At 36.7% G+C, this 12,587-nt stretch overlaps 1 protein-coding gene across 6 annotated transcripts in view; it reads right to left on the bottom strand.

Annotated features, from left to right (window-relative positions):
• mef2cb (myocyte enhancer factor 2cb) overlaps positions 1-12,264 on the bottom strand; it is a 78,275-nt gene extending 66,011 nt beyond the window's left edge. For 2 of the 6 annotated variants that reach the window (XM_056233342.1, XM_056233345.1), the window contains exons 1-2: positions 12,162-12,259; positions 3,149-3,248 (exon numbers count right to left, since the gene is read on the bottom strand). The gene's annotated coding sequence lies outside the window, so the exon portion shown is untranslated. Of the gene's footprint in view, positions 1-1,304; positions 1,392-3,148; positions 3,249-12,161 lie in introns of those variants that run through there. The other 4 variants (XM_056233348.1, XM_056233347.1, XM_056233346.1 and 1 more) reach the window with 4 other exon arrangements.
• Positions 12,265-12,587: the final 323 nt, after the last annotated feature.

Genomic DNA, 12,587 nt, shown 5'->3' with positions numbered 1-12,587 from the left:
TTTTACAAAAAACAATGACATAACATATTATTTCACGGTAATTTCCTATAAGCACAGGAATGCTACAAAAAATTGAGTACAAAAAAGTGACAAAAAATAACTCCTGTTAATTAAACAATCACATTCATTCATTTACATCTGTATCTATCTTCACCTTTACTTGTTAAAGTATGCAGATTGTCACATTTTAGCAGATACCAGTTTATTTTGTTACTTCAAAATGTAATTAGATTATAACAGCTTCTTACAACTGCTCACACACAAACACAAATATCACACACACACACACACACACACACACACACACACATATATATATATATATATACAGACAAATACGCACTTATTTGCCTTGATATATACTTTAATATTTATGGTTGCATGAAATGAAACTTGACCCTCAACTTAACTGTTCTCTCTAGATTTAATTGGGAATAATAGGCTATATATATATATATATATATATATATACACCACACACACACTCACAAATTTGTATGTCTATAAACTTGTTTTAAGCAAATACACTCTTAAGTTTAAGCTTAGGCTACTGAGGAGAAGAACACATAATTAACCCTCATAAAACTGAACACTGAATATGGACTTTTGGATATATAATAAACGGATGGTCTCTCAGCCTGAGTTAGTGTAGTATTTAATGACTTTGTTGCTATTCTTGATCAGAATCAGGATGCTGTGATTTTTTTTTTTTTTTTTTTTTTTTTTTTTTTCGTGAGTTTTTAGTTTTATTTATGTGTGGATTTGCTACCACAAGTTTGGTCAAATAATTTTTTTAGGCAGTAGCACATGAACTAGCCTACCTGCATATAGTCTGATAATAGAAAGCAGAAATGAATATTGTCACACGAATGAATGTTGATCATATTTGAACGCCAGTTTTAATTCAATACTGCATTTTTAGTCTGATGACCCTCGGACCTTCACACAACATCGCACAGCTCTTTGACTGTATTCGCGACGGCAGTAACAGTACATCCATGCATGACCTCTGTAAAGTGGTTTGGTTTATTCTGCGAGCCGATAAAGCACTTTACAAGACCCAAACAAAAGCACGCGCCTGTAAACAAAAATAATAATACGTCTACATAGGCTACAGAAACACTAATAGTGACATGTGTTGTCATGTCAACTTTCTTAACGGAGCTACTTTAACTCTCTACCTTATGATCTCACGAAATAACGGTGATGTTAACTCATTATATTATTGTTTACTTAACAACAATGTCACACAATGTATCAACGAACAAACACACACCGGTGTAGGGTATCAGTGTCACACTTACTTCATGGCGCGTCTGAAGTGTGTCCGGTGAAGTTTGTCCTGCGGTTTGAAGGAAGGTGTTGAGCCGCCGGGTGGACTGGTGCTTCACACTTAAAATCCAGCAAAAATCACCAGCAGCACCTGGGAAAAGTGTCGTTTTCTAAATGCGTGTTTCTTTTCTCGTGTCTAATAAAGCGTTTCAGATGCTGAGGTTGGTGTCGGTCGTCCACGGTGAGGAATGATTAAGCCGTTATTGCGACTGATGATGTTGAGCTCCGCGCGCGCCTCTCTCTCTCTCTCTCTCTCTCTCTCTCTCTCTCTCTCTCTCTCTCTCTCTCTCTCTCTCTCTCTCTCTCTCTCTCTCGCTATACGCAGGGCAAATAATCGGGTTTACTCTTGAAGGGGGACGGGCTTACATCACTCCAGTGTTTTAATGAAAGAAGCGCAACACTAATGCGTTTTTATCTCCTACCTGATCAAGTTAAATCACACCGTGTATTAAACTGTGCACAGACACAATGGTAGGCTACCTTTAGCTTTGTGACTTTTAATTTCATTTGTACCCAGAGTTTTTTTTAACAATGTGATATTATGAGATAATAAGTAGATTTTTAATTAATTTTATTGAACTGAATATTTTACTATAGCCTATATTATGTAGGCCTAATTGTTAGGGGATAGAATATAGTTTGCACAGTATAAAAAGTAATGTCCCCTTAAAACATGAAAATCCAAGTTATTTATGTGTGTGTGTGTGTGTGTGTGTGTGTGTACCCGGTGGGGACTTAAACCTAAATGCACACAGACTCATGGGGACTTGTGTCACTGTGGGGACCTAAATTGAGGTCCCCATGGGTACACAAGTTTATAATTCATACAGAATTAGTTTTTTTGAAAATGTAAAAATGCAGGAAGTTTTCTGTGAGGGGTAGGTTTAGTGTAAGTAGATGAAATATACAGTTTGTAATTTAAGTTTGTAAGTTCTTTCGAAAACCATCTACGAAGCATTGCTCCAATGAACTCAGATCTGAAGAATCTATAAAATAACACAAAGGACTCAAGACAACTCAAGAGAGTGAACATTTCTCATATAAGCATTAGTGCCCTCTCACAGCCCAGCAAGACAACCCATCTTCTCACCATATATTTAAATGAGGTTCCTTATCACTGGAGATAAGTACTTTAACACATGCTAAACATGAATAAATCACAGACAGATCTGTCCCACCATGAATGGATTTAAACACATCTACCAATGAATTAAAATATGAGAATTAGCTAAACCAAAGACCATCCTGTGAATGTTCAAAATAATGGTTGAATTCACTTTTAAGGGGTTGACAAAAGAACAGAAACTATCATATTGCTGTTTTTTTTTCAGTTCCCCATCTTAGAGCGGTCATCTGAATTGCTTCACACTGATATTTCATTGTTTCATAAAATGAATGCTTTAGAATTAACCATAAGCACCACTTGAGTCACTGACAGACAAACCAGAGGCAGAGGTAAAACATGAAATCAGTAAATGAATTAATAAAACCTGCTAATCTCCCTGACAGACTGTAACTGGACCCACGGGCATCAGCTTCCCTGGGATCCCACTTCTGGGTCACACGACACTGTAATCTTGAATTCCATTTTTATTGGTAATTTCAATATCTAGATCAATACGCCTTCGGTTCCACCAGCTATATGATAGCACATGCTAAGTTTCATCAGATTCTCTGTTTCACCATACGTATATTTACATGGACAGTTCATCACACTATATCAATGAAAATATCTTTAGCCTCAAGCTCAGGCCACAAACTAATTTTTATTAATCGTACGTCCATTTGAAAAGCATGTATATTACGTTATACCCACCGTGTTCACAATTCCTTCAGTTCTTCCAGCTCCAGTGCACAGTTTCAGCAGGAAGACCCTCTTAGGTTTCAGTGTGCGCTTGTGTTTGTTTAGTTGGCACCTGGTGAAGAGACACAAAGGGAGAGAGAAATTCTTTCTGTGTTAATAGCTATATCTAGGCACAGTGTTCAAGACACACTGCATGGCTGGGTGAACTACAAAAGGAATAAATAAATATATAAACACCGTTATTGAGTTGCCTCTTGCATATTCATGTGGTTGGTAAACTAGATAAAGAACAGGAAGAGGAACAGAAACAACAGTAACTACAGCAACTATACCGTATCTCATTGATGTAGATCTGAATAAGAATTTGCAGTTTAAAACATAAATAATCATTTGCCTTAGATATCAGCTTGATATGCAGAGAATCGCAATTATTACACATTTGCAAGTAAATATTTAGGGCCCGAGCACCGATGGTGTGAGGACCCTCTTGGAATTGCTCTGTTTATTACATTTTGTTCCTGTCATATCCTGCCATTCTCTTTGATGCCTCTTTTTTCCCTCTCTCTGACCAGTTTGGGCTGTTATTCGCACAGTTTAAATTCTACAAAGAGGAGTTTTATACAGAAAGTTGTTTAATGGATGATTTACTTTTCTTTTAAAAACTATATATATATATAAAGTTCTCACCATATATATATATATATATATATATATAGTTAAAGGTGCCATTTATGTAACACTTTAAGACCAAATAAAATCTATAACATAATTGTAAAATACATTTAAATAATTAGATATGTTTTAATATTTGGTTTTATTTAGATTGGTAACTTTCACTACATTAGTTCAGTCTACTAAGCATTGTGCAGTAGAGCTGACTAATGAGTTTGTTCAAATTTTTAAATTTGCCTGTCGTGTCAAGACACTCCCCAAAGGCACTTTACTGTAATATCTCAAAAGGGGATTTATGTCAATTGAAACATTAAAAAAAAATGTTAAGTTAGGTTTCATGACCTAATTTACAAACAGACAGACACATACTGTATACATGCACACACATGAATTATTCTCCCTCTTGTTTTCCTTGGCTGTCGTTCGCTACCAGACTGTCGGTCCAAACTGAACCTGCTTGCCATCACTCAGGATCAACAATCCGATTTCCAGTAAGTTCAAAGCCACAAGGAAAGTGTCCAGTAGCAGTTATGTCATTTCGTATACACATACAAGAGGCTTTTCAGAGAAAGGTAATTTTGAGGTTTCGACCTCATCTGTTCATGTTTGTAATGAGCAGATGTAAGAAGATGGAAGATAAATACACAATGTTAGTGGCTGACAACAATCCCGCCTACGTTGTTTTCTTTTCGGGAGCCCAGTAGTTACCCACGTGTGTCTTATTATCTTCAGTCAGACATAAGTAGCGTGTTCGGGGAGGATATGGGACAAGGCCTCTATTTCGTTTTATTTTAAGAGCACGATAAACATCAACACATTTTCTTTGGCAAACAGGAACAAGCAAGGCTGTTAATGTATGAGTGTGTGCGTGAGTATACGTGTGTAATCTGTTGCTGATCACACTCATGTGAAAACACAATCTGTCTGTCACCATCAAGTGCTCAAACACCAGCGCTGAGCTTTCACAGTGCAGGAGAACGTTGGGGATGAGCCTGTCTCCCAGGTCTGGCCAGATCATAGATTCTTCTTTTCCCCTCCTTGCTTATCTCACTCCTCCCCTCCCCTCCCCTCCCCTCTCTCTCTCGCACTCTCTCTCTCTCTGCCACCTTTAATCTCACCCATTTCCCTTTTATTGCCCTCTTTTCTCTCCTAAACATTGAAGATTTAGACAGATAGACACATACAGACAGGTAGAGGAAAAACACATGTACTAACTGGGGTATTTATGCAGCACAAAGTTATGTAAGAGTCTCAAAAAGAGTTTAGAAATGGCTTAAGATGGCTACGAAATGGCACTTTAGTTTCTGCCTCAGTTCAGTATGCATTTATATCTAAATTATAGTTCTGTCAATCGATTGAAAACATAGCCAATTAAGCGCACATTTTTCTGTAATTAATCACGATTAATCACACCTACCATTAAAGTTTTTAATATATTTTTATATTGTAATTATTTTGCATTTAATCTCCAAATTAATGTAGAAACAACAAAGACAGTAGCCTATATTTTAAATATTTGTTTAATTGCATCACTTTTTGAAAGAAGGCCACTATCACTGATACGACTGCTGCTAATGTCTCTATGAAAGAGATCCCCCCCCCCCTCAAATTTAGACATTAATTATAGGCATTCAGCATTACATAATTGAAAACATTTGAACATTTATTAGGCTTTAAAAAATATAACAACTTTTAATTTAAGTGAATAATAAAAAAAAATCTTAACATAAACCCATTTTAATAAATGCCATTTACCTGTACTCTTCAATATATCAGGGCACATTTTTTTTTCTATTGGCCCAGTCAGACCAGTTCAGATTTTTACTTGCCCTGTGAAAATTCACAAAAAGTTGTTTTCATTGTCTTTTATCCATGTAACCTCGTAAACAGTGCTTTAAGATTTTCAGGTAGATCTAACAGGGTAAACAGAAATTGAATAAAGTTGTCAAAAACTTCACAGTCTTCCCAGCATAAATTTAAAAATTAAATATAGATGAATCCTTATTAAGCTACAAAAGTTATTCAGTCAAGACAAGTGAGGGATTTTCTCTTTTTCTTTTGTTCTTTGATTAACATTGGCACAGCAGTAAGTTAATTAGGCTGCTGTCACTTTAAGACCATAAAGCACATGACACACGCATCCCATTTTCTCACAACTCTTTACGTTCAATTAAGACTTAATTAAACTAATTTAAGACTGTGCTTGCGAGGATACTCGACAAAACAGGCAATTTGGCATAATTTTGTGTGTTTTTGTCCGTTCAAGCGCTGTCTGAAGCTGCTTTTCTGTGCGCGTGAGTCGTTTGTGTCTGTCACACAGACGTGCGCCAGTGCCACGCTGCATTCTCTTTTGTGTCTGATCACACTTCAATGGGTTAAAAGCATTTGCCTGAATAAGAGCGTGGTCAAATAATGTAACGCTAGCCATAGGATGACGGGAAAAAATGTATGTAAATATAGTAAGTAGGTAAGCAAAGTAAGTAGGCCGAAGTGAGTGAGTGAACAAATCAATCAATCATTCAATCAATCAATTTGAAACTGACTTTTGAAACTTTCCCTTCAAGTTATTCATATATTTATGTGTCAAAATCCAGGCAGGCAGATATTACTTTTATATTATATTACTTTTATATCTTAGGCCATATTATATCACTTTTCAGAAATTGTTATCTATTTGAATAGATAGATAGATAGATAGATAGATAGATAGATAGATAGATAGATAGATAGATAGATACAACAGGCCTCTGCATGTTTACCTTTACTCATACAGATTCATTAATTCAATTATTTTGTAACCACCCAGCTAACTAATTAAATCAGTGCCATCATTTTGTCAAGGTTTTTTTTTTTTTTGACAATTTGTGGGCAGGCAAACAAGTTCAGCAATAAGTTCTCAAGGGAAGCTGAGATCTCATTTTACATTAGCTCCTCTGACCCTTCAAAGTCTTTATCTACAGCAAGCAATTTTACATGTAGTTGTAACTTTCAATCCATCTCAAAGTAATAGTGCAACTTTAACTTTTCCAAGCATGTAACTTAGAAACTTCTGAAAGCGCATAGCTGATGAATTCATCACGGTTTGAGCCCTCTCTTCATTGCATTTAAATAACACCTGAGCACGCTAACGCATATTGTGGTTGGAAGAAAACCGGTAGTGAAGTGTTGACTCGTGTGGGGACAAATTTGGTAATTTGCATGTTCTGTTGGGCAAACAGCGCGTGAACGCTACACCTTTGATTCATTATAAATGAACCACAAGCAGCACAACACGGTTAAGCCTTTGTGCAGGATGCTGCTGCTCTGGTTTCAGTATTAAAGCTGTGTGCTGGAAAAAGCCACCCCAGTTCCAGTTACCCTGCACTCTACTGAAGTCTTTATCTCCCCTGTCAATACACCTGTACTCTGTCCCACTTGCTAATGGAGGCCTGAATAGGAGTTAGTGTCAAATGACAGTAAAAGTTAAAATCTATATTTACTTTAGCTCCAAACATGTAAAAGCACAGCTTAAAGGGCAATTTCTTGGAAAAGCTCTCTGCCTTGTGAGTAAAATGTGTAACTGCAATACATACCTCTGCCAGCAGGGGCACACTAAGGCTTTCTCACAGAAGAGTCAACCCTCTCCATCATAACTAAATACAATAGTTTAACTGTAAGTCAAATCGATACAGCAGCAAGCATACGTTGACTCACAGTAACATGCATTTATTTAAACAAATAAATAAATATGAGGTACAAATCTCTCAATAAATGCACTGGCACTTACTCTCTGTCCCATACTTAGACCACCTCAAATTGTCAGTCTCTTTATTTCAGAAAGTCTGCTGCTTCCTAAATTACGCAGTTGATTAAATCACATCTTATTTTACATCTTTGTACATTTTACCATTTAGCTCAAAGTTCCCTTTGTCTGTCTAATGTTAAAAGCTGGAAAAATAAAAATATTTAAAATAAAATCATACTCTAATGATTTTTCCTCCTTTGAACGGTGAAAACTAATTCACTCATAACCTCTTCAAAACTTGCACAGTTATTTCATTGTTTCAATTTTTTTTCCCCTCAACGGCGACACTAAAAAAGATGCCAACATCACATTTTTCTGTCTCCAGACTTACAGTGCCAACCGGTGTTTCCTGAGCTTGTGCAGAAGTCGGGTCTTAACAGATGGTGGGCATTATGGACAGGCAATGGAAATTCTACCTGTATTTTCTTATGTATATTCCTAACTGGTCACATAACAGTTGCTATACCAGACAGTGTAGATTATCTGTGCGGGGGGTGGTTACGTACATGTATAAGTATGTCTGATGTGTGTGTGTGTGTGTGTGTTCTAAGAGAACGTTTCTGTCCCAAACTCTTATTAGACATCAAATATAGTTATTTTACTCTTTCATCCCTTCACTTTTTGTCTGTGTTGTTCTCTCATTCTCTCTCTTTTCTTGAAACTGCTGCCCAGTTACACTCGTGCACACTTCAGGTGGTAAAGAAATCAAACTCTCTTGCTTTCTCTTCTCAGACTGTAGTAAAAAAAAAAAAACCAAAAAACAGGACCACTGTCCTCTTGACCCGAGGACATGAACTGAGAAGCCCCTCTTTATGCCACATAAACTACAGAACAGACTGGATCTTAGGTCTACACCACAATGGAAAGGTTGTGCTATTATAATAGCCTTACACGAAAATTACTCAAACCAAGATTTTACAAGGCATACGTTTACAAGTTCACCCAAAAAAGAAAACTCATTTCTCAAGTCATTATTTTATCTCCTTCATGTGAGAATACAAAAATGTACACTACCATTCTAAAATGTTTTAATGTTTTTGAAAGAAGCCTCATACGCTCACCTAGGCTGCATTTATACTGTGATGAATAAAATACAGTAAAAAGTGTAATATTGTGAAGTATTATTACATTTTAAAATAACTGTTTAAGAAAAAAAAGGTTATACTGTATTTTAAGGTGTCTTTGTTACAGTGTAACTATACATGTATTACTTTCTTTCTTTGGGAAAAAAGGCTACACTTTATTTGGTAACACTTTATTTTACAGCGACCCTGTTAAACATTTTACATGTAGTTACTATAGTAATGACAGTCAATTATGCAAAGTTACATGCAACTAACCCTACACCAAACCTTAACCCTAATTATAAAGTAAGTACATGTAGTTAATCACTATTACTTAGTACTTAATTGTATAATTACACTGTGACAAGGACACATAACCCTTTATTTTAAGGTGTCTCTGTTGCAGTGTAATGGACTGAGCAATATTAATTAAATACATGCACTTATCGTTAGGATTAGGGTTTGGTTTAGGGTTAGTTGCATGTAGAGTAGTTGTGCATATACTTTACTATAGTACCTAACTACATGTAACATTTATAACAAAGGTACTGTAAAAAATGTTACAAAAAATAAATAAACCAAAAACCATACTGACCCCAAACTTTTGAATGTAGTCATTATTCACAGAATATCTTGCTTTGAAAAATTTTTTCACTTTTTTTTTTTCAATTTGTGGAGGTGGAATGTCATATTCATCATTAACGTTCTTTGTATGGACAAGAACAGCTTGGACATTTTGTTAAATGTATCCTTCCACATAAGAAAGAAAGTCACACTGGTTTTAAAGCACATCAGTGTGGGTAAATAATAACATCATTTTCATTTTTGGTGCCTTTGTAGATATGCGGTGACTTTTTAAAGGTTTCATCAATACGAGACACTTTAGATAAGTCATGGTTGGATCTCAAATTCCCATTATATTTACAGGGAAATTCACTCATTGACTACTTAGACAAAATGAAACGTCAGAGGTTTTTAACAAGTCAGAAAACCACCTTTACACACACACGCCCGCAGAAGCTTCACACTGGAGAATATAGAAGCATATGAGCGCTGAGTCTTGAGAAGTGAATCTGGCTGTACACATACCCGCGCAGCGTTGCTCTGCTGAACGGATGCCGCCTAAACCTCTTTGTGCCTGCAATAGCACCCCAGACTCATTCTTATTCAAACAAGATGAGACTGGAGGCAGGCAACAGAGATTAGCCTGAGATCAAAAGGCGGTGAAGCACTCGTGTTTTGTAGATTCAGACGGGCCCCATCCAACATGTAAGACCCACGGAGGAGCTGAGCGGAGCGGAGCGCTGCGCCGATGCCACCCTCTCCAAGGGGCAGAGGAGTGGATGAGCAGAAACAGAGAAAGAGAATAAAGAAAGGAGCAACGTCAGACGGCCAAGACTACAGCTCCAGTGTGAAATATTGGAATTAGATTATGAAAAAGAGAGAGGAGAAAGAAAAGTAAGCCGTCACTGTGAGCAATTATAGGTTAAAGATAATCCTCCATTTTTTTTCAACGCTACAGAGATGAAACTGTTTCCATGTGTTTAATATGTCACCGTTTGTTTTAAATATAAGATTCTCCTCCAATAGAGAGTAATGTGGAAGCATGAAACCTAAGAACATGGCATCTGGATCTGCAATATGCAACATAAGGATGGTAACTACTGCGACGCCTGCGTGCCAACTTCGATTAATATAAATAAATGTGGGGGGTTCATTTCTCAACACCATATATGTTTCGTAGTTGTAGACTGCATTAGTGCACAAATAGGTCTGTTTATGGCGCACCAGTAAAGCCGAGTGGCTTCAGTTCTTAGCTAAAGTCAGATCACTTATGCTTTTAAATGCTCTTATATATGAGCAAAAGCAAACAAGGCTGACTGCCATATTTGTGTAATTTCAGGTTAATTTGGGGCTATTACAAATTTTGCAAATAACACAGGAGCCTGCGGGAGCTGGGAGAAGAGGACTAGTGCACGGAAACACACACACACACAAACAGGCAGACAAACTGAATCCTGACATAGCCACTGGCGAATAGACAGAGAAGGGTTCAAAAAGAAAAGGGTGCCTCCTCTACAAAGTGCACCACCTTTGCTGCGAGAAAACAACGCTCTTTTCCAACCACAATTCAGATCAAAGATTTTTATTTATTTATTTATTTTGGTAGCGAGAAAGTTTTTCAAATGACAAACATGGGAGCTTTGGTAAACTGGGTCAGAGCTGCCTTGCCGGTGTCTCCATGGGGTGGGTTGGTGGGGGGTGCTGAATGTCACACCCTGAACACCCAGGAAGAGAGGGATTAGATGGCAGAAAGCTTGCAAGGGATGCTTTCTTAAAAATATGCTGCCTCAGAAATATTGTTCTCAGAATGCAAATAAACTATAGAGGAAGAAGCAGATTGAATCCCGATTTTATTCTCAAGGGACTAAGCTGATGTCAAAACTAAGCGTATATTGTTCAGTCTTAATAATATTGTAAATATTTAAAGTACAGAATTATTATATATATATACATATATACTTTTTCAACAATGCACTTACATTTTTTGTAATTATATACACACACACACACTACATTGTATAAATATTTACTTTCATATAAGGATTAAGTTGATGTAAAAACTAAGCTTATGTTGTTGTTTTAAACTGCAAAATGTATTTCTTATATATATAATATATATACGTATAACATATGAGTGAAAAATATTATTTTTGAGAAAAAAAACCCCACATCTTCTCGTCTTTGCAACATATTGTTTTCTGAATAATACAGGCATTCATCTTTATTATACAGTATGTGATAACTTTGTATTTACATTTTCTGTATGTCTCAGAATTATGAAATATTTATCTGTTTTCTTTCATTTTAAACACTTCCCACAGACTCCCTGAGTTCTCATGTGCAAACTTGTCAAACTGTTCAGACCGCTACTGCTAGTGTATGCTAACCTATTCCCCTGTTATTTCAAACTTAAACTAGCAATGTCAAACTTGTACTAAGGCCAGAGTGATTCAAATTGATATTGATTCTGTTGTGGCAGCTAGCTCACAAGTGAGAAGAATCAACACTGCTGTTCTGAGACTAGGAGGTTTCCCCCATGCTTCATTTCAAACCAAGCAAATAGTTGTTGGATTCAATTACTCTGAACGGGAGTAATAATTTAGTCTGACGTTGAGGAATAAAAACAACATAAAAACAGCAAATAATCTCATGATTAGACAGTCCTTGTGTCAATTGTAGATTAATTATATAAATTAGTACAAATTATTATGTGGATTATTAGCAATTCGTTTTACCTGATATGTTTCAGACCCCCCAAACTTCACCACTCACACCATTTGAACTGAAAATCCCCTCACAAAAGGACAAATGTAAAAACCTCTCCCTACAACATACTATGCTTGGCCACTGTGCAGTTCTAGATTTTTCCACAGACACAATTTTTCGGCTCATCACAAAAGGGGAAAGGAGGAAGGGAAGAGCTTGGAGAGGAAAAACTCACCGGTGCCGATCTTGTGCTTCCCCAGGAAGTCACACCCTGCAGCTCCAGCTGTGGGCCAGGTTAATCAAACAGTAAAAAAAAAAAAAAAAAAAAAAAAAAATTATATATAAAAAAAAATGAACACAAAAGAAACGCCCTGCATTAATAAAGCCAGACCAGCTGGCTTTGAACAGAAACCCTGATGTGGGTTGTGTTGCCCTGCAAACTCTGTTGTTCTGAAAAGGGTGCTATGCATACACACAGAAATGAGACACTAGGTCCCTAAACACACACCCCCATGAAAAAATGGCCCAAAAGATTTGTGGCACAAGTATTTGGCAGTGCCTGATCTCCACCTGTTCCCGTCTCTCCAGGCTCAGAGGTAAATTTAGGCTTGATATATATCAATGACACATTTGTAAGTGCTGGAATTGCTGTAGCAACTGT

The sequence above is a fragment of the Rhinichthys klamathensis genome, unplaced genomic scaffold, assembly GCF_029890125.1.
Source record: "Rhinichthys klamathensis goyatoka isolate OS25496 unplaced genomic scaffold, OSU_Roscu_1.1 h1tg000369l_1, whole genome shotgun sequence".
NCBI classification, from domain to species: Eukaryota; Metazoa; Chordata; class Actinopteri; order Cypriniformes; family Leuciscidae; genus Rhinichthys; species Rhinichthys klamathensis.
The sequence above is the reverse complement of the archived record's forward strand: the minus strand, read 5'-3'. Positions and strand labels throughout refer to the sequence as shown.